Genomic DNA, 19,821 nt, shown 5'->3' on the forward strand with positions numbered 1-19,821 from the left:
AATATGGTTATCAGTCGTAAAGTTCATATCTAGAGAAGTTTTGCTGATGGCCATTACCAGCAGGATTGCGATATGAATGGTTTTTGGCCGAGAAGACACTATTTGTAAATGTGAAGCTGAAATGAACCTTCTCGTAAAAAAAGAAATATCAGGACACTTGTAACGCTGGGTTCACACCTGAGCGTTTTACAGCGCGTTCCTACGCGCTGTAAAACGTTCAACAGGCAAGAACCAATGATCCCCTATGGGCATGGTTCTCACCTGAGCGTTTTACAGCGCGTACGAACGTGCTGCAAAACGCCCTACGTCCCAAGAAGTACAGGAGCTTCTTTGGGGCGTATGGTCGCGCCTTCCCTTACATAGACTTCCGGGAACGCGCGACAATGGGTGTTGCTTGTTGCCGGAGCCGCGTCTGTAAACGCCCGATAAAATCGCGCATACAGAGCGCTCCTTCGGTACGCTCAGGTGTGAACCCAGTGTTAGTTTGTGGTGCACATTGTAAACCCAGCCTTAGGGTCCTTGTATAAGATGGGTGGAAAGCAAGTCCCACCTTACTATGCTCCTTTACGAGAATATTTTTCATCCAAATCTCTTTAAAGTCTAAACACAAAAATTAAATTGAAAAAAAGATTTTAAAAAATATGTCTATATCAGACCACAGTCAGGCCGAAGCTGCGACTACTTCTGCCCCTGAACCAAACAAGATAACCAAATACATGATAGAAAAGATAATCTCTTACCCTGTGGAGGTGTAGTCATTCTGTGTCTTGGACATATAATTGCTGCTCGGCAGGTTAGTCAAAAAATTATTGTCACCATAGAGGGGCAAACCATGTCCTTAATCAGATATATGGACTTGGAGCAGGGTCTCCCCACAGGTGATCTAAAGGTTGTGTGACACGCTGTAGGTGCCCCGCAGGCTCGTTACACTCTTGATGCAACTTCTGGCCTTGTAGACGTTCTTTTTTCAATGAAATTTTTCGGTGTTTAGACATTTAAGAGATACCCATTAGATACCCCTTATGTTTTAATACTCCCCTCTTGCTGATAGTATATTGAGGGATGTTGACTACGTATCAGTTTAGTCCACTTTTCGCCTGTGTAGTGATGTTATGTTTCATGAAATGTCTATAGGGGTTGTTGTCGTTGTAGCAGGGTTTGCTGGGAGCTGACAGTACCCTGAGGATCATTTGGTGAAGTGGGGGTGTCTAGTGGTGAAGTTAGGAAAGGTATGGGGTATGTAGTACTCTTCTGAGCAATATGGAATTGTCGAGTATCGACCCAGCTGCCATGATTAACGGGAGTGAGGTATGTGCCGACCTCACTAACTTGAGTGGGGTGTTGACGTGTGGTGACGTTGTGTCTCCAACGTGGGCTGGGACCAGTATTGAGCGTATGGTGGGTCTCGTTTACTGCCATTTGTGTGACGTGACAGGGCAACACACAGATGGCTGAATGACCCCAAGTTGGGGGACCTTTAGCTAAGCGGAGTGGGGCCCAACTGAGAACAGGGAAAGTAGCCAAAGAAAGTGTTAACCTCCTCATCATTAAAGAACTGCTGTCTGAGCAGAATTGCTCCTGCATTAATGTTGACTTGTGCCCGAAGTTCGTCTGGACAAAGCAGAGTATATTTGTGTATTTACTCATTTTACGCACTTGTATAGTGTTGCTATATTCTGCAGAGCTTTTTCAGACATTAGCATCAAGCTGTCCCCAATGAGGCTCACAATCTAAGGCCCCTATCAGTCTGTCTTTGGAGTGTGGGAGGAAACCGGAGAACCCGGAGGAAACCCGCGCAAACACGGGGAGAACATACAAACTCCATTCAGATGTTGTCCTTGGTCGGATTTAACCTAGGACCCCAGCGTTGCAAGGCACCAGTGCTGCCAGTGTAGAGAACTCAGGAGTGCACCACCAATGAGCACCAGGTAGGGGACAGCGGAAGAGCCATGGGCAATGAGCGCTTTCATTGTGGCAAAGAGGTTAGGTTAAGAAACATGGGGGGGGGAGCATTTTAGTTTTTGCCTCATGCAGCAGAAAGGCTAGGTGCACCCCTGAGAGAACTCCTGTGGGTCCTCCATCCTTGAAGTCTTTCCAAAAAACCTGGCCGATACGCTTATAGATGGGAAAGTTGCGTGGCCAGACCTTATAGTCCCTATAGGTCTGTATTACTACTCTGTGTGAGACTGTATGGTGCGTCTGTGGGGCGCCCTATTTTCTCGTAGAAGAATTGCTTCTAGAGGAGATCACAGCACGGATCCATATCGCGCCATGGTGCGTGAACTAACAGTGATTGATGGTTGCAAAAAAAATTGCTGCGTCCTAATCGGCGGTATTAGGTGTTACAAAAATTTCCGAGTGATCACTGTTCATCATAGTGTTGAAAATGATGACTGTAGAAAGGAACGAAATTGTGTGCGAACCCAGCCAGAATGGATTTCATCCAGATCTGTGTAACCCGAGCTGCCCCTGGCATGTCATATACACAAGAACAGACAGAAGGCAGAGATACAGGGCTGTAAAACACACCCAATTACTAGCTCGGTAGCTTGGTCCTGTGTGTGAGTCTATGCTCTTGTGTGCACACAGACAGAAACCATTGTCTTGCTGTGTCCTGAATGCACTTTCCTGCTGCGAGAGGCTATAACGTTTTTTTTTTTGTTCTCCTTTTTTTTTTTTCGCCCCCCTTCTTTAAACCGAATGTATGAAAGCTGCACACTTCACCATCTCACCCGCCTATCTGAGTTGTGCTGATGTGAGCACTATCCCTTTGCAGCTAATCCTACTGCTCCACCTGCCTTTCAGTCTGTTTACCAGGAAATCAAGATGTGTAAACTGCAGGAAGCACTATTTGACCCTCATCCGACAGTGTCTCATTACAATAATTGCTAATCTCTGAATAAGACAGCCATGTTCTGAGTGAGAGAGAGACACAGGCAGGGAGATACAAGAAGCGGATTGCATTAAATGCATACTTGTTGTGCAAACAAGCAGATCATTGTCAATGGCTTCTGCTCGCCTGCATTTAATATAACGCTCCCTGAGACATCTGCTGACCTCTGGGGTCAGGAAAAGTAGGACATAATAATAATGTGTGTTCTTTCATCCTTCCTTCCTCACTGAAGACCTCTCTCGCCTTGTTCTGGAGTGCCCAGCCTGCTCAATAATGGCTACATCCTGAGTAATCCACTGGCCACAGTAAGCACCGCAAGAAGTTCAATTCTTTATTCTGTTTTTTTTTTGTTTTTTTTACCTGGGGGGGGGGGGGGGGGGAGGAGGGATTTGTCATTCTCTTTTTCATCTTTTGCGTCTGGAATGTCTCTGTTGTAGTTTAAAGGGAACGACGTGTATTGTGAGTGTGCTAGACGCGGATACTTTCTCTTTACAGAATGAAAGTTTTTGATTATTTTTTAATAAGGAGATTTGATTTTTGTTTATGTCTTGATGTGTTTTGCTTTGGGTTTCGATGAGGTTTGACTGATGTTTTATACAATTTCTTAGCGTGAAGTATTATAGAACAATGATACCTTGTTGAGAGGTGACAGAAGGGGGGGGGGGGGGGGGGAGTGCACTTTCCTCTCCTCAATCAGCTGTTTCCGGCGGAGGAGCTACAATGTTAGGCCTCTTGCACACAAACGTTGCTTGCCCGTGGCCGTATTACGGCCCGCATACGGCGGGTCCGGCGAAACACGGGCACCGTGTTTCATGGATCGGAACCATGGATCGGAACCGCCTCCGCACCGCAAAAAGATAGAACTTGTTCTATTTTTTTGCATTGCGGACGGATCACGGACCCATTTAAGTTGAATAGGTCTCAATCCGTCCCGGCCGCCGCATGCATTGGGGACCGCAAATTTCTGTCCCCAATGAACGGAACGGATGCACAACATTTGTGTGCAGAAGCCTTAGTCTAAGGCCTCCTGCACACGACAGTATTTGTTCCGTTGGTCCGTGATCCGTGACCGTTTTTTCGTCCGTGGGTCTTCCTTTATTTTCGGAGGATCCACGGACATGAAAAATGAAAAAAAAAATCTAAGTCAAGTTTGCCATCGAAATGATAGGAAAAAACGGACACGGATCACGGACGCGGATGACAATCTTGTGTGCATCCGTAATTTTTCACGGACCCATTGACTTGAATGGGTCCGCGAACCATTGACCGTGAAAAAAATAGGACAGGTCATATTTTTTTCACGGCCAGGAAACACGGATCACGGATGCGGCTGCCAAACGGTGCATTTTCCGATTTTTCCACGGACCCATTGAAAGTCAATGGGTCCGCGAAAAAAAATGGAAAACGGAACCACGGACGCGGATGCACACAACGGTCGTGTGCAGGAGGCCTTAATGTTTTTCTCAGTGCCTCATGCACACACGTATTTTTTCACAGTCCGCAAAACGGGTTTCCGTTGTTCCGTGATCCGTTTCCGTTTTTGTTTCCGTGTGTCTTCCTTGATTTTTGGAGGATCACCAGACATGAAAAATGAAAAAAAAATCCAAGTCAAGTTTGCCTTGCAAATGATAGGAAAAAAACGGACACGGATCACGGACGCGGATGACAATCTTGTGTGCCTCCGTGTTTTTTCAAGGACCCATTAAATTGAATGGGTCCGCGAACCGTTGTCCGTGAAAAAAATAGGACAGGTCATATTTTTTTGACGGACTGGAAACACGGATCACGGACGCGGATGACAAACGGTGCATTATCCGAGTTTTCAACTGACCCATTGAAAGTCAATGGGTCCGCAGAAAATCGCGTAAAACGGAACAACGGACACGGAACACAACAACGGTCGTGTGCATGAGGCCTAAATGGGGTTTTCTAGAATGTAAAACTGTGTCCCTGGTTATCCCTCCGAAAGTGAAAACAAATCAGTGACCACAGCAGAAACATAAAAGGGGAACCTCACAAGGATGGCCAGTGATTGGCCACCGTGGTCACCTGACGCGCCATCACTATAGATGTACAGAGTGGCGCAGAGGGCATATGCAGCCAAGATTGGGTCCATAATAAATTCAAAAAGTTTAGTATATTACATAGTTTCTTATTTTTTTGTCTTAAGGCCACATTTATAGATTTACTCCTGAAAAACGTATTTATAGCAAATAAGGGAACGCCCTTTATTTAGCTACAAATATCCTAAAAGTGCTTTGCTATATTATATTCAGCTGCTGGGGCTAAGTCATGTACAAATAGCTACCTAAAGGGGTTCTCTGGGAGTGATTCATAATGGCCGCCAGCAACCTGTCCTAGAATGTGAGCAGCAGAGCTGCCTAGTGGGGGTCAGGGCATCACTACACTGCTGTACAACAGATGGTGATGATATCATACTGACTACGATATGCCATCATGGCTGAGCAGCCTGACAGGGACGCTCACCAAAGTGTAAGATATATGGAAGTGCCAGAGTGTAGAGTGGTGTGAAGCCTCAGCCCCCTCGGCAAGTGGTGGCAACCAGTCATGTTCATATTCTAAGACAGGTTGCCGGAAGCCATGTTATATTATTTGTGGAGAACCCCTTAAAATTTTTATAATTCAAACAACTTTAGAATTTTTTATGCTTGTCACAATATCACTTTTTACCCTATAAGGAATGATTGAGAGACAGTGGATTCTGCAGCCCAAGCCCAAAACTTATGTCAAAGGAAAATAATCAGTGGCCTCCTCGCAGCTGTGCTTGGTATTGCAGCCCAGGTCCAATCTCTTGAATGGGAATGAGCTGCGCCTAGGCCGTGTGGCCAATGAACGTGACATCACATGGCTTAGGAAGAGGGAAGAGGTCGTGGCGCTCACCGGAGCACCATGGCTTATTCAAAAAGCTGATGCTTAGGATAGGTCATCAATTTAAAAATCTCAGACAACCCCTTTAAGGCCTTTTTACATGTACTGAGGGTCAGGGAAATTATCAGAGTTGTAAATCTGTATGAACACTCTTTTCCAGTCATTGGCTTTTGCAAAGGTGCCACCAACCAAATTTTTGTTTGTTGGGTGATTGCATTTTAATGTGGCACTTAAAACCTTGTTTGTCAATGGCCCATCTATAAATATGTGCTGCCGATCAACAAGTAAAGTGTATGAGGATCAATCGTAGTACCAACCCGACAGAGCCCCAATCATTGCCCACTCTCTCGGACCCTTTAAATGGGACCTCAGACTTTAAATTTGAAAGTTGTGAACTCTAATGAGGTAGGAAGATCTAAGTGATGTCACTGGATCTGTATTTTCACTTCCCATCGCTCAACATGTCCACCGCTGCAGCAACTCACTGCCCTCACTGGTGACGTGTGTGCCGGAGCAGCATGGGAACGGAGCAACAGGGAAAAGGTGAATGGCTCTCTTTTTATGTTAAATGCATTCCGGCCTTTAAAGGGGTTGTGTCAAGTCAAGAAAATGGCATTTATCATGTAGATAAAGTTATTACAAGGCACTTACTAATGTATTGTGATTGTCCATGTTGCCTCCTTTGCTGGCTGGATTCATTTTTCCATCGCATTGTACACTGCTCGTTTCCAGGGGTTACGACCACCCTGCAGTCCATCAGCGGTGGCCGTGCTTGTACACTATAGGAAAAAGTGCTGACCTCTCTGGTGGCCGGGACCATGGCAGCGCACATTGTCACACCTTGCATCTGCCCAGCAGAGTGCCTCGTATTAACTTTGCAAGATAATTGTCATTTGCTGAAGTGAGAAACCCCCTTAATTTTTAATGGAATGTTGGAGAACCTTTAAAGGGGTTGTCCGTTTTATTTCTTTATTTTTATTTAAGTGCTGCCTTCCCTTCATTGTTTACCTTCTTGTCGTCTCAAATGCAGTGTAATTACATCTCAGCCGCCCCATTCACTCCATGGGACGCTCCTTCCTATTCACTTGAATGGGAAGGAGTCATCCAATTGAAGTGAATGGTATGGCTTAGGTGTAATTACACCTGCGCGTCTCTGCGATTGCTATGGCGAGTAGGTAAACAAAAAAAAGGGAGACAGCACTCGCCGAGCACTGCCTTCTCTTCAAACAGTTGATAGGTGGGGGTGCCGGGAGTTGGACCCCCGCCAATCTGATATTCATGACCTATCCTGAGGATAAAGTCAGCAAAAAAAGCGATGGCAGCATCTCCAATCCAACAGGCTTTATTCACACGTGGTGCATAGAACAGTACAAAACGTCCACAAACAGCAACGTTTCGGCTACATAGTAGACTTTATCAAGCTATTTTTGAAGTGTCAGACAGGAGTATATAAAGCACACTTAGACCCACCTCCCATATCAATCTACCAATAACACGATATATTGCAACATATTATCACCTGTGTTAATTAAAACCACCAATGGGCATTATACCTATCATAGACGTCATCACCCATTACCTCTGTAAGGATAGCTGCAGCTGGGCGCCCCACCACGCGAGCTCCCATGTCATCCTGGCGTTCCCCTGATCGTAATACGCACGCTCCAAAAGAGCTACAAGCGCCTAACTGCAGCCATCATTACAGAGGTAATGGGTATATCACTGATTGGTGAAAGGTGATGACGTCTATGATAGGTATAATGCCCATTGGTGGTTTTAATAACACAGGTGATAATATGTTGCAATATATCGTGTTATTGGTAGATTGATATGGGAGGTGGGTCTAAGTGTGCTTTATATACTCCTGTCTGACACTTCAAAAATAGCTTGATAAAGTCTACTATGTAGCCGAAAAGTTGCTGTTTGTGGACGTTTTGTACTGTTCTATGCACCACGTGTGAATAAAGCCTGTTGGATTGGAGATGCTGCCATCGCTTTTTTTGTGGACTTTATCATATTGACTCCGATGGATCAGGAGTTTTTGATTGGCTGTTGCAACTCTGAAAATCCAGATTGAGGTACTGATGTGCTGCTCCTAACTATTTATTTCCTATCCTGAGGATAAGCCATCAATATAAATAAAGTAGGCAACCCCTTTAAAAAATGTGTCTGTAATTCTTTAGAATTTATGTGACACAGTGCAGTAATGTAATTATGTATAAAAGTATCGTTTTTCTATATGGAGATTTTTAAGTCAGTCCAGGTTAAAAAATGTCTGGAAACTTTTCTTATTTCTCTTGGACTTTCTGATGAATAATAATTTTGACCCCACTTTTAGAATTCAACCTCATGTCTAGCCAAAAATGTGAAATGGGGCAAGGTGTGCGCTCTGTCCACTGGGCTTATGTATTCTGTATTGTCATCCTGTTATGAGCAGCATCTCCCTGTTGCTTTGTGTTGACCTCGTTACTACCCTTGTTTGGGCAGCTGCTATTCATCTGCCTTGCACCTGATTCTAGATTTGGTTATTGCCTAGCTTGGCCTAGCTTGATGATTGTTTAGCCTTTATATTTCCAGTCCTAACTTCCTTCTGGTTGCCAGGTATATTTTGCCTCTTGTTCTGTATTCCGGTTGGTGTTCACAATTGTTTCTTCCAGCATCTAGTCTATTTTTTTGCAACTTTACATTTGTTATGCAGCTCAAGCCTTATTTTAAGTCTTGGGGGTAACTGAGTATCAACAGCGTTCATTAGTAATTAGGAAAGGCGACCACCCAAGGTGAAGTCCAGTTCTTTGCTCTTGCGTTACAATACGTATTCATTCTCCTAGCTGCCGTACACCAAGGCCACCGATACAGAAGGAAGGAGACCGAGCGTAGTCTATGCTTAGACTTACGGTAAATAGTTTCTCAAGCACCAATCCCAGGAAGTTCAGCTGCAATATCTTTCAAGTGAAACGATTTCCTCTGATTAAATATATAAAAAATTTCATCATCAATTTAAGTCATGGCTTTGTAGGAGGAGGCGCGCCATAAGTACAGTCATCATATATATGAGTTGTAGCAATTGAAGTAGCAGTGTCAGGATTTTCTGTTACATTTAATGACATCATTATTCACCCACATAAACACTGTGTACACACTGTTCTAGCTTCTTCTTGTGCAGGTATCACAGAATACATTTCCCATTGCGAACCTATTACAAACGATAAAAGATTTGACGATCATAAAGGTTATTGATTGCTGGGGCAGACCTTTTGCATGAGATCCTCAGTCAGTACTGTACTGTGCATTATCGGAATGGACGGCACATAAGAAGACATCAGTTGGCAGGGGCCTTGTTACGCTACTTTCACATCTGCGGAATGTATTCCGGCGGGCTGTTTCGGCAGAATCGGATCCGTCACTGCCAGATGCAACCGGTATGTATTAAGTATAATGGTGTCTGGCGGAGATGAAGCCGCATTCTGGCAAAAATGCTAAGAACTGGCCGGACACAAACTGCTGCATGCTGCGCTTTGTATCCGGCCAATTGTCGACATTCTCTGCCAGAACTGGCGGCTGGATCGTAGTGCCGCAGATGTAAAAGTAGCCTCACAGATTTTTCCCCGGGGCTAAACATTTACAAGTTACCAGGGCTGTAAAGGATCAGTAAAGCATGTTTACTTTCTTCCGAAAGCAGTGCCATACCTGTCCTCAGATTGGGTGTATTGCTGAGTGCAATACCAAGCCATGGACAAGATTGTCATTGCATCTTTAAGAAAGTAGCTATGTTTTTCTAATCATGGACATCCCCTTTAAGCCTCTTCCTGGCCCTCAGAATAATGATATGTAAGATTTTATTTGGAAAATTCCAGTAAGACCTAGGTCAGTGGTGGCGAACCTATGGCAGGGGTGCCAGAGGCGGCACTCAGAGCCCTCTCTGTGGGCACCCGCACCCTGGAAAAAGTCTATGGTGTACCAATATGCCTTAGACCTTTCCTTCAATTATCAGCGCAGGGCGCTCTATGAACGGCACAGGCAGCGCACTGAATGTAGTCAGGCTATTATAGCTAAATGATAAAGTACATAGAAGATAGACTATATTGGACTGTAGTATTCAGGTTAATTTGCTGTGTTGGCACTTTGCGATAAATAAGTGGGTTTTGGGTTGCAGTTTGGGAACTCTGTCTCTAAAAGGTTCACCCTCGCCGGCCTAGGTGGTCCAGTAGAAATGTGGTGCTGAATGGTTCTGGTTTTGGTGCTGGAAGGACCAGTGCTCTGCTGTCACGTGCTCCACAGATAAATTTTGTTAAATTATATTTAAAGGGGTATTCCCATCTTAGACAATGGGGGCATATCGCTAGGATATGCCCCCATTGTCTGATAGGTGCGGTTCCCACCGCTGGGACCCGCACCTATATTGAGAACTGAGCGGGGAGCGCTGTGGCTGGAGGATTTCCCGGGGTCCGTCCACCACCAAGTGCTAATCCCCGCCTCTCCCATAGAAGTGAATGGGAGCGTGCCGCGCATGCGGGGCCCATGCTCCCATTCATTTCTATAGGGCAGAAGGCAATAGCCGAGCCAGCGGCCCCATAGAAATGAATGGAGGGCGGTTGCGCAGTGCGCTCTCCTTCACTTTCGGGGATCCGTTCTCGATATAGGGGACCCGCACCTATAAGACAATGGGGGCATATCCTAGCGATATGCCCCCATTGTCTGAGATAAGAAAACCCCTTTAAGGAATTTCCTTAAATGCTATTCCATAACTATTTAAAAGGAGTTGTTGTCCCTGGGGGTGCATACAGACTTTTTGCTAGAAGGAAATGATGCCCCATCTCCTAAATTGGACATGGGAATTGGATGCCTCTGCAGTCAGTGAGTGCTGCCTGCCTTTTGACCTTTACTTCACATAGGAGTTGCAAAGGTAGCAATGGCACCCTGGCTCTAGGGCATGAGCTGCTCTGAAGTTCCAACTGCCACACAAGAAGATACTAGATTTGGCATTTGTAGATGTCATTCTTGCTAAGTTCCCAAGTTAATTCAATTTAATATAAATTTCAAAGCAATGATAAAAATATATTTGCAAACTAAGGCCTCTTGCACATGACCGTATGTATTTTGCGGTCTGCAAAAAAACAGATTCGCAAAAAATACTGATGAAATCCATGTGCATTCCGTATTTAGCGGAACGGAACAGCTGGCCCTTTATAGAACAGTACTATCTTTGTCCGTAATGCTAGGACATGTTCTACTTTGTTGCGGAACGGAAATACGGAAACGGAATGCACACGGAGTGGACCCATTGAAATGAATGGTTCCGTATACGGTCCGCAAAAATAATGGAACCAACACGGAATGAAAATACGTTCATATGCAAGAGGCCTAAAGCTGGCTATACACATATATTTGCACCTACAACACACCCATATGACAGCTCTGCCTCAATTGTCCCATAAATGTGTACTCCTCTGATACCGCTAATCTCAAAAGCTCGAACATATGCCGGCTGACCTGCCACCATACACATAAGTTCCCCCGGATTTTCTAAAGGTTGGCAACTCGGGGGATGTGTCATTTCTCATGGAGCGGTCCTTTCTGCTGCAGCCCTGTCCCTATGACAGCTCGGGGGTGTTTCCTTTCTGCTGCAGCCCTGTCCCTATCACAGCTCGGGGGTGTTTCCTTTCTGCTGCAGCCCTGTCCCTATCACTGCTCAGGGGTGTTTCCTTTCTGCTGCAGCCCTGTTCCTATCACAGCTCGGGGGTGTTTCCTTTCTGCTGCAGCCCTGTCCCTATCACTGCTCAGGGGTGTTTCCTTTCTGCTGCAGCCCTGTCCCTATCACTGCTCGGGGGTGTTTCCTTTCTGCTGCAGTTCTCTCTGTAACTGTCACAGCTTCTCTCAGTAGATACAGCTGGTGGTAATTTAAGGATAGAACAGTGCGACCATGCTCATCCAGCTCAGTAGGTGGACGCACACATTACTATAAACACCAGGGGCACCATTATAATTAAGTAAAGAGAATATCTCACAACTGGAGCATTTTTGTAAACAGAGAGTAAATGACATAAGTAATTATTTTTTTCATGCTGAATTATATGAAAATAGCATTTAATGGTGGCACAATCCCTTTAAGGTTTCTCTGCTTTAAAATGTGTTAATAATTGTATTCCGGAGCGTTGACTACCTATTATTCACAGCTCCTGGGAGTGTATGTAAATTCTAAAAAAAATGTAAAAAAAATTTCTATGAAAAATATTACAATTTAGGCTTCTTCCCCTTGGATATCTGCTACAAAAAGAAGCTTAGTTTATATTGATCAGTATGAAATATATCCAAATGTTTTGTAAATATGGAAACGCTTTTATAATTTTACTATGGGTGAAATTTGTTGTCCTTTAGCACAAACAATATTTCACCAACCATTTCAAAATATTTTTCTTTTAAAAATAGGTTTTATTTTTCAGCGCATTTGGGTTGAAAATAACACTATAATTATTTTCATAGGAGAAAGAATAAAACTGCTCCTCTTGATTTCATTTCTGTAACCTTCGCCTTAATGTTTTCATCTAATTAGTGGTTACAGTGAATTTTAATGGTTCAGAAACTGCCGATTTATTTTATCTCACGTTTCTATGTTGCTTACACTTATAATTACTCCATATTTTATCAGCCCACTTTGCTGTTCAGCTTTTAATTTAATAAAGCAACCTAAGGATTTTTTTTTTTTCACAAAGCCTATAAGGTTTCATGACAAAGTCGGCTGAGGTCATATTTGTGACATTGTTATACTGCATTCCATTTATTATATTCTGTAGCATTTGGTGGTGTTAAAGATTGCATTCATCATTTGTGGTAGCTATTGAATAATAAGGTATATAGAGATTAGGTTTATAGCATTTACATTGTATATATTGCCAGAAGGTTGTCTGCTATATACCGTAGTTAATGGGACTTATCATCATTTTCTTTGGCTTTATCTCGTCTGGCTATATTCCCTTATATATATATATATTCCAAGGATTGCTGTAAAGTTGGATTTTGACTCATAAGAAGCAACTTCCACTAATTAGAGCTGACGAGATGGCTCTCTTTCTTGGAAGATAACTTTTGGGGTATTCGTTTCCCATAAAGCATTGTCAATAAGTATCCATACCAAGAAGTACTTTGAGTAAGTCTCCATACAGGACTGGTCTCCTTAAAGGGCTTTTCCGGTATTTTAATATTGATTACCTATCCTCTGGATAGGTCATCATATCAGATCGGTTGGCACCATCGCCAATCAGCTGGTTGAAGAGAAGGCCATGCTCTGTGCGAGCATAGCCTTCCTTTGTTTCTTTTCCTGCTCGCCGTCGACAGCGCAGCGGTAAGCAGGCGTAATTACAAGCCCTCCCATCCATTTCAATAGGACAGCTCATTCCTATACACTTGAAAAGGAACAAGCCATCTCATTGAAATGAAAGGGACAGCTTGTAATTACACCTGCTCACCGCAGCATGCAGCGGTTTGTGTCTGACCGATCCAGAATGCATCTGGATCTCCAACCGACCCCATTATACTTAAAGGGAACCTGTCATCAACTTTATGCTGACCTCACTGAGGGACAGAAATGCTGATGTCAGCGGTGTGTCACTTATGAGCTAAAAGTAAGTGGTTGCTGAGAACCAGCATCATGATCATTACAGCCCAGGCCTTGAAAAGAGTCAAATCTACCTGAGAAGAGTCCTGGTTATTCATAATCTCCTGCTCTCCCCGTCCATCTGCTGATGATTGGCAGTTCTCTCCTAGAAAGAAAAGGAGAAAACTAGGTAGAAGACTGTCAGCCATCAGCAGGTGGTCAGGGAGAGCAGGAATTTATGAATGACCAGGACTCTTCTCAGGTGGCCGTGACTCTTTTCCAGGCCCAGTCTGCAATGATTGTGATGTTGGTTCTCGGCAACCACTTACATTTAACTTTTAAATGACAGATCGCTGAAATCAACTCTCCTGTCTCTACTTTATTCTGCCGTTAGTATGGGTAGCATAACGTTGATGACAGGTTCCCTTTAATGGGGCTGGCGAGCATTCTGTCAACATCCGGTTCTCTGCCAAAACAGCCTGCTGGAATTCACACCACATGTGTGAAACTAGCCTAAGCGGCTTTGAGGGAGAATAGATACTTTTGGGGGAGGGAGGAGGGAATATGGATTCCACTTTACATTTTAAAGGGGGGGAAAATAATGTATAAGGACAAGGGCGCCCCAAAATGGATGCACCCTAAGCTGCATCCATACCATAATACTAATCAAATACAACATGTCTACCAATTTTTTATGATTATGTTTTCTGTTGTTTCACGTTTCGGTCAAGCGTATGCTACGGGAGTTAGACCTATGTTTCATTTGCTGTCAAACTGTTGGAAATACTATTGTCTTATGTGTCATTGTCATTGCCAAAAAAAATTAAATAAATGACCTAGCCCAATGTAAGGCAAGATATACTATGAATAGTCCCATTTGGCGTAATCAAAGGTCTTATGCTAGACCATACAATGGAGATTGCCCCATGATTTGACTCGACAGCCTTAAAAGGAACCTGTCATGGTGGACATGGTGTCTGAGTTGCAGGCAGCATGCTATAGAGCAGGAGGAGCTGAGCAGAGTGATATATAGTTTTATGGGGAAAAGATTCAGTATAAGTTGTAATTTATTCATTTAAATCTCTGCTCATTTGGGTCTTTGAAGTCCAGGAGGCGGTCACATATAGGACCACCTCCTGGACTTCAAAGCCCAGAAGGAGCAGAGCTTTAATGAATGAAATGCAAGTTTTGCTGAATCTTTTCCTATAAAACCATATATCAATCTGCTCAGCTCCTCCTGCTCTATATCATGGAGTTGACAGATTACAATGCATTTTCCTGGTGACAGGTTCTTTTTAAGGTCTCCATACATATTAGTGTACTATTGGCCGAGCCTGCCGAGAATGACTGTTTGGCTGACTGTCTAATGCATAGAGAGCTCCCGACATCATCTGTCAGGGGAGAGAAGAATCGGGCGAAGTGAATATTTTCAGACAATCCTTTTGTTTTCCCAGGAGATAAGTCGCTGCCAGAAGTGTCTGGCAACGGCGTTCTCCTTTCTCCCCATTGAATACATATACATGTTCGGCAGAACCGAATGTGTTTGAGGGAGTTGGTGGAGATAGCTGTCGGTCTTTAATTTGGTCTCGTTACAATAGTGTTGATATCAATCACCTAACCTCTCACTGCTGTCTGCCTGGCATAAGTCTGGTCTTGACAGAGCATGTATCCTGGGATAAGTGGGTATTAAGTTAGGGTTGGACCGAGAGTAATTTTGACCCTTGGGCCAATGATCATGGAGCGCTTGTCAATCACCCTAGATATGATGCACTGGTACTGGGTTAAAGTATAGCAGTTTAGTAGTATCTATCATACTTATCTATTGCATGTTTTCTCAGACCCTGCACTATAAAGATGCTCATACACCTTAATTAGCTGTCGGACAAACTGATTTGATCGACAGCTCTTTCTCCTGACTCCCCTGTATGATTGCACACTCAGTTCATGTGCGTTCTATGGAGAGAGAAGTGAAAGCTGCTGCCAGGAGTCACTTATCTCCCAAAAGAAGAAAAGGATTGGCTTCTTCTTCTCTCCCCTAACATTATCTATAGGGGGAGAATTTGAGGGCCCTATATAAAATGGATTGACATCTGGTCCCGCCAAATACAACAACCGGCAGTAGACTAATGTGTTTGGGGGCCTGGATCGGACCAACTGAGTATGAGACCCTTCCGGCCTAGACGCCCAGATGCCCAACTGAGCAGTCCTTACTGGTGTTGAGCCATTATGTTTAGATCATTATTTATAAATACATTTTAGTCTATATTTGTCACAGTGTGTGGCCCTTGTTGGATTTAGGATATACTATAATATGGTGGGAATATTTCACCTTGGTGAATGGCAATGTTGTGAGCATATTTACATTTGGGAGAATTTATTAATGGGGCTGTCTAGGGGCGACATGGGAACTTAAAGTGGCCCTGGAAAAAAAAAAATATCTAAAAGTGGCCTCAAGTTGTAGGCGAGACCAAATTGTCAGAAGATGGGGCAACACAAGTAGGCAGGACCAACACAAACCATAAGTAGGCAGGGACAACACAAGCCATAAGTAGGCAGGGACAACACAAGCCATAAGTAGGCAGAGACAACACAAGCCATAAGTAGGCAGGGACAACAGGAGACATAAGTAGGCAGGGACAACACAAGACATAAGTAGGCAGGGACAACACAAGACATAAGTAGGCAGGGACAACACAAGCCATAAGTAGGCAGGGACAGCACAAGCCATAAGTAGGCAGGGACAACAGGAGCCATAAGTAGGCAGGGACAACATAAGACATAAGTAGGCAGGGACAGCATGAGCCATAAGTAGGCAGGGACAACAGGAGCCATAAGTAGGCAGGGACAACATAAGACATAAGTAGGCAGGGACAGCACAAGACATAAGTAGGCAGGGACAACTCAAGACATAAGTAGGCAGGGACAACACAAGACATAAGTAGGCAGGGACAACACAAGCCATAAGTAGGCAGGGACAGCACAAGCCATAAGTAGGCAGGGACAACATAAGACATAAGTAGGCAGGGACAGCATGAGCCATAAGTAGGCAGGGACAACAGGAGCCATAAGTAGGCAGGGACAACATAAGACATAAGTAGGCAGGGACAGCACAAGACATAAGTAGGCAGGGACAACTCAAGCCATAAGTAGGCAGGGACAACACAAGCCATAAGTAGGCAGGGACAGCACAAGTCATAAGTAGGCAGGGACAGCACAAGTCATAAGTAGGCAGGGACAGCACAAGTCATAAGTAGGCAGGGACAACAGGAGCCATAAGTAGGCAGGGACAACATAAGACATAAGTAGGCAGGGACAGCATGAGCCATAAGTAGGCAGGGACAACAGGAGCCATAAGTAGGCAGGGACAACTCAAGCCATAAGTAGGCAGGGACAACACAAGCCATAAGTAGGCAGGGACAGCACAAGCCATAAGTAGGCAGGGACAGCACAAGCCATAAGTAGGCAGGGACAACAGGAGCCATAAGTAGGCAGGGACAACATAAGACATAAGTAGGCAGGGACAGCACGAGCCATAAGTAGGCAGGGACAACAGGAGCCATAAGTAGGCAGGGACAACATAAGACATAAGTAGGCAGGGACAGCACAAGCCATAAGTAGGCAGGGACAGCACAAGCCATAAGTAGGCAGGGACAGCACAAGCCATAAGTAGGCAGGGACAACAGGAGCCATAAGTAGGCAGGGACAACATAAGACATAAGTAGGCAGGGACAGCATGAGCCATAAGTAGGCAGGGACAACAGGAGCCATAAGTAGGCAGGGACAACATAAGACATAAGTAGGCAGGGACAGCACAAGACATAAGTAGGCAGGGACAACTCAAGCCATAAGTAGGCAGGGACAACACAAGACATAAGTAGGCAGGGACAACATAAGACATAAGTAGGCAGGGACAACAGGAGCCATAAGTAGGCAGGGACAACATAAGACATAAGTAGGCAGGGACAGCACAAGACATAAGTAGGCAGGGACAACTCAAGCCATAAGTAGGCAGGGACAACATAAGACATAAGTAGGCAGGGACAACATAAGACATAAGTAGGCAGGGACAGCACAAGCCATAAGTAGGCAGGGACAGCACAAGACATAAGTAGGCAGGGACAACAGAAGTAGGTGTTGCCAGCCATACTTAGTGCAGCACAAAATACCGCCCTGCAAAACCAATTACCACAGTGCAGGATAAAATAGTGCCCTATCACCATACTGAGGATGTTGATGGTGTTGAATTCAGGAGGGCACCTGCGGCTTCTTACTTTGGTGCATAAGTACCTGATGCTCTTAGCATTAATTAAGGCTCAGAGCATCAGACCGTTATGTACCTGGCCAGTGGTACTGTTTATTAGTGGCTTTGAGTCATAGCGAGGGATCTAGAGGGTCGACCATCTCTGAAGCTAGGTTCACGCAGCAAAATCCTCGGCAACAAAAATCTGTATCAGATTAGTAGTTGAAAACAGGTTAAGCACCCCCCTGGGCATCAACCTACTGGGAAATTTCCCTGTAGGGTATATGGCCCTGGGGCTTTCTGATGTTAAGTACAATGGGACAGGAGGCTTCAAATTGCTTAAAACATCAAAAAGTATTCAACCTTTGAAATGCCCGCAGTTCCCTCTCTGAATGTGTCTCATCGGATCTTGCTTATGCCCTTGCCACAATGACATTCCATGGGGCTGTGATGTAATCTATTGTGAATTGTAGATCCTGTGTTATCTATACACAGAGGTAAGATCTGTCATTGTGATCCTGACTATAATGATAAGCAGATCATTGCTGTAAAGTGATCTGTACAGACCAAGAAGTGGTACCTATTATCAGGTTTAGTGGCCGGTATCAAAACTTCAGGATTTTATGTTTTTTCTTTAAACATAGATTAATGGCATGGAAAATTAAAAATAATGTCATCAAAATAAAAAAATAAAAATATGTTTAACATAAAAATGTAATTTAGACAATCCGTTTAAGGCTGGACAGCACATTAATTGTGCAGCCGGTGCTATAGTGTCATAGACATTTCCATTTGCTTGCTTTCCTCCTTGAGTGTCTGCAGCTCCACAGTAACAAGAAGGAGCTCCACAGTAACAAGAAGTGATAACCAATAAATAACCCATCGTAGACATGCATACTTTGCACACTGTTAAATTGCAAAAATGTCACGAATAGGGCAAAGAAAAGGAAAACATATTCTATGGTATCATTCCCGAGCAGTCTATAGAAAACAAAGACAAAATTCTTGATAAGGAATGAGAAGGATTAGAATAAGGAAAGTTTATCTTTAGATCTTTTATCTTTTTTTTTTTCTCTCTCAGAGTAATTATTAATTGCTGTGGATTCCCTGCTGTTCTCCACTCTCGGTTCCTGCTCGGCATGCTGGCAATGCCAGGAATGGCCTGCTTAGCCTATCACTCGCCTCAGAAAGTAATTGGCCAGGACCTACTGCATATGCGCATATTTAGCAGATGTCAGAGCCTTGAATTGGTAGGGGAGAAAAGCATGTGACCAAATATCTGTAAAGAATAAATCAAGGCAACTGGACTTACTGTAGATTTTATTGGAAACGTTTCACTCGTTCTTCCAATGAGCTTTCTCAATTCTGAGAAAGAATTCTCAGAATTGAGAAAGCTCGTTGGAAGAACGAGTGAAACGTTTTCAAGAAATCTACAGTAAGTCCAGTTGCCTTGATTTATTCTTTACAGATATACCATGACCTGGATAAATGAGAACCTTCACAGACACATGCGACCAAATAGGCCAATGGCCTTTGGCCAAGCAATAGTCAGACTATTTATTTATTTATATACATAGTTACACAGAACTATTTATTATTTTATCAACACTTGAATCAATGTTTCTGTGCTCATATTCTGCATTGATACATTATATTTTTATACATCAAAATGTGTTAATTGTGGTTTTACCACAGACACTCTGTACCCTGACCACCTGTTCAGTGTATTGGCACTATTTTTCTATATACATTCGATGTATAGTACCATATGTCTATATATCCCGTGTATCTGAAGAAGGGCCAGATTCCCCAAAGCATGTATTGCTTTAGAAAAAATGCATATAGTTTGAACTACATGTGGATAGCGCCATTACCGTACACTTGGCATTCACAATATTAGGCCTCGTGCACACGGCCATACTGTGTTTTGTGGTCCCCAAATTGTAGATCCTGGCTGTGTGCGTTCCGCATTTTGTGGAATGAAAGGTCTGGCAGCGGACAGCGGATTGGCGGGGGTGCCAGGAGTTGGACCCCCACCATCTCATAACTCTGAGTACAGATGTCATAGATGTTACCTGCAGTCCTATGTAACAACCTACATAACAGTGAATTATTGTGTTATGTGGGGTGTTACATAGGACTGCAGGGAACATCTACAACGTTATCTGTACACAGAAAGTTATCACTGTTATCTGGGCTGTTACAAAT

General features: G+C 43.9%; 1 protein-coding gene across 18 annotated transcripts in view; it reads left to right on the forward strand.

The window, feature by feature from the left end:
* BAZ2B (bromodomain adjacent to zinc finger domain 2B) overlaps positions 1–19,821 on the forward strand; it is a 312,108-nt gene that overhangs the window by 135,037 nt on the left and 157,250 nt on the right. For 15 of the 18 annotated variants that reach the window (XM_040441909.1, XM_040441924.1, XM_040441914.1 and 12 more), the window contains exon 1: positions 2,902–3,198. The exons of 2 other annotated variants lie outside the window; for them this stretch is intronic. The gene's annotated coding sequence lies outside the window, so the exon portion shown is untranslated. Of the gene's footprint in view, positions 1–2,901; positions 3,199–9,182; positions 9,202–19,821 lie in introns of those variants that run through there. One more of the 18 variants, XM_040441911.1, reaches the window with a different exon arrangement.

Source organism: Bufo bufo, chromosome 7, assembly GCF_905171765.1.
Source record: "Bufo bufo chromosome 7, aBufBuf1.1, whole genome shotgun sequence".
Taxonomy (NCBI): domain Eukaryota; kingdom Metazoa; phylum Chordata; class Amphibia; order Anura; family Bufonidae; genus Bufo; species Bufo bufo.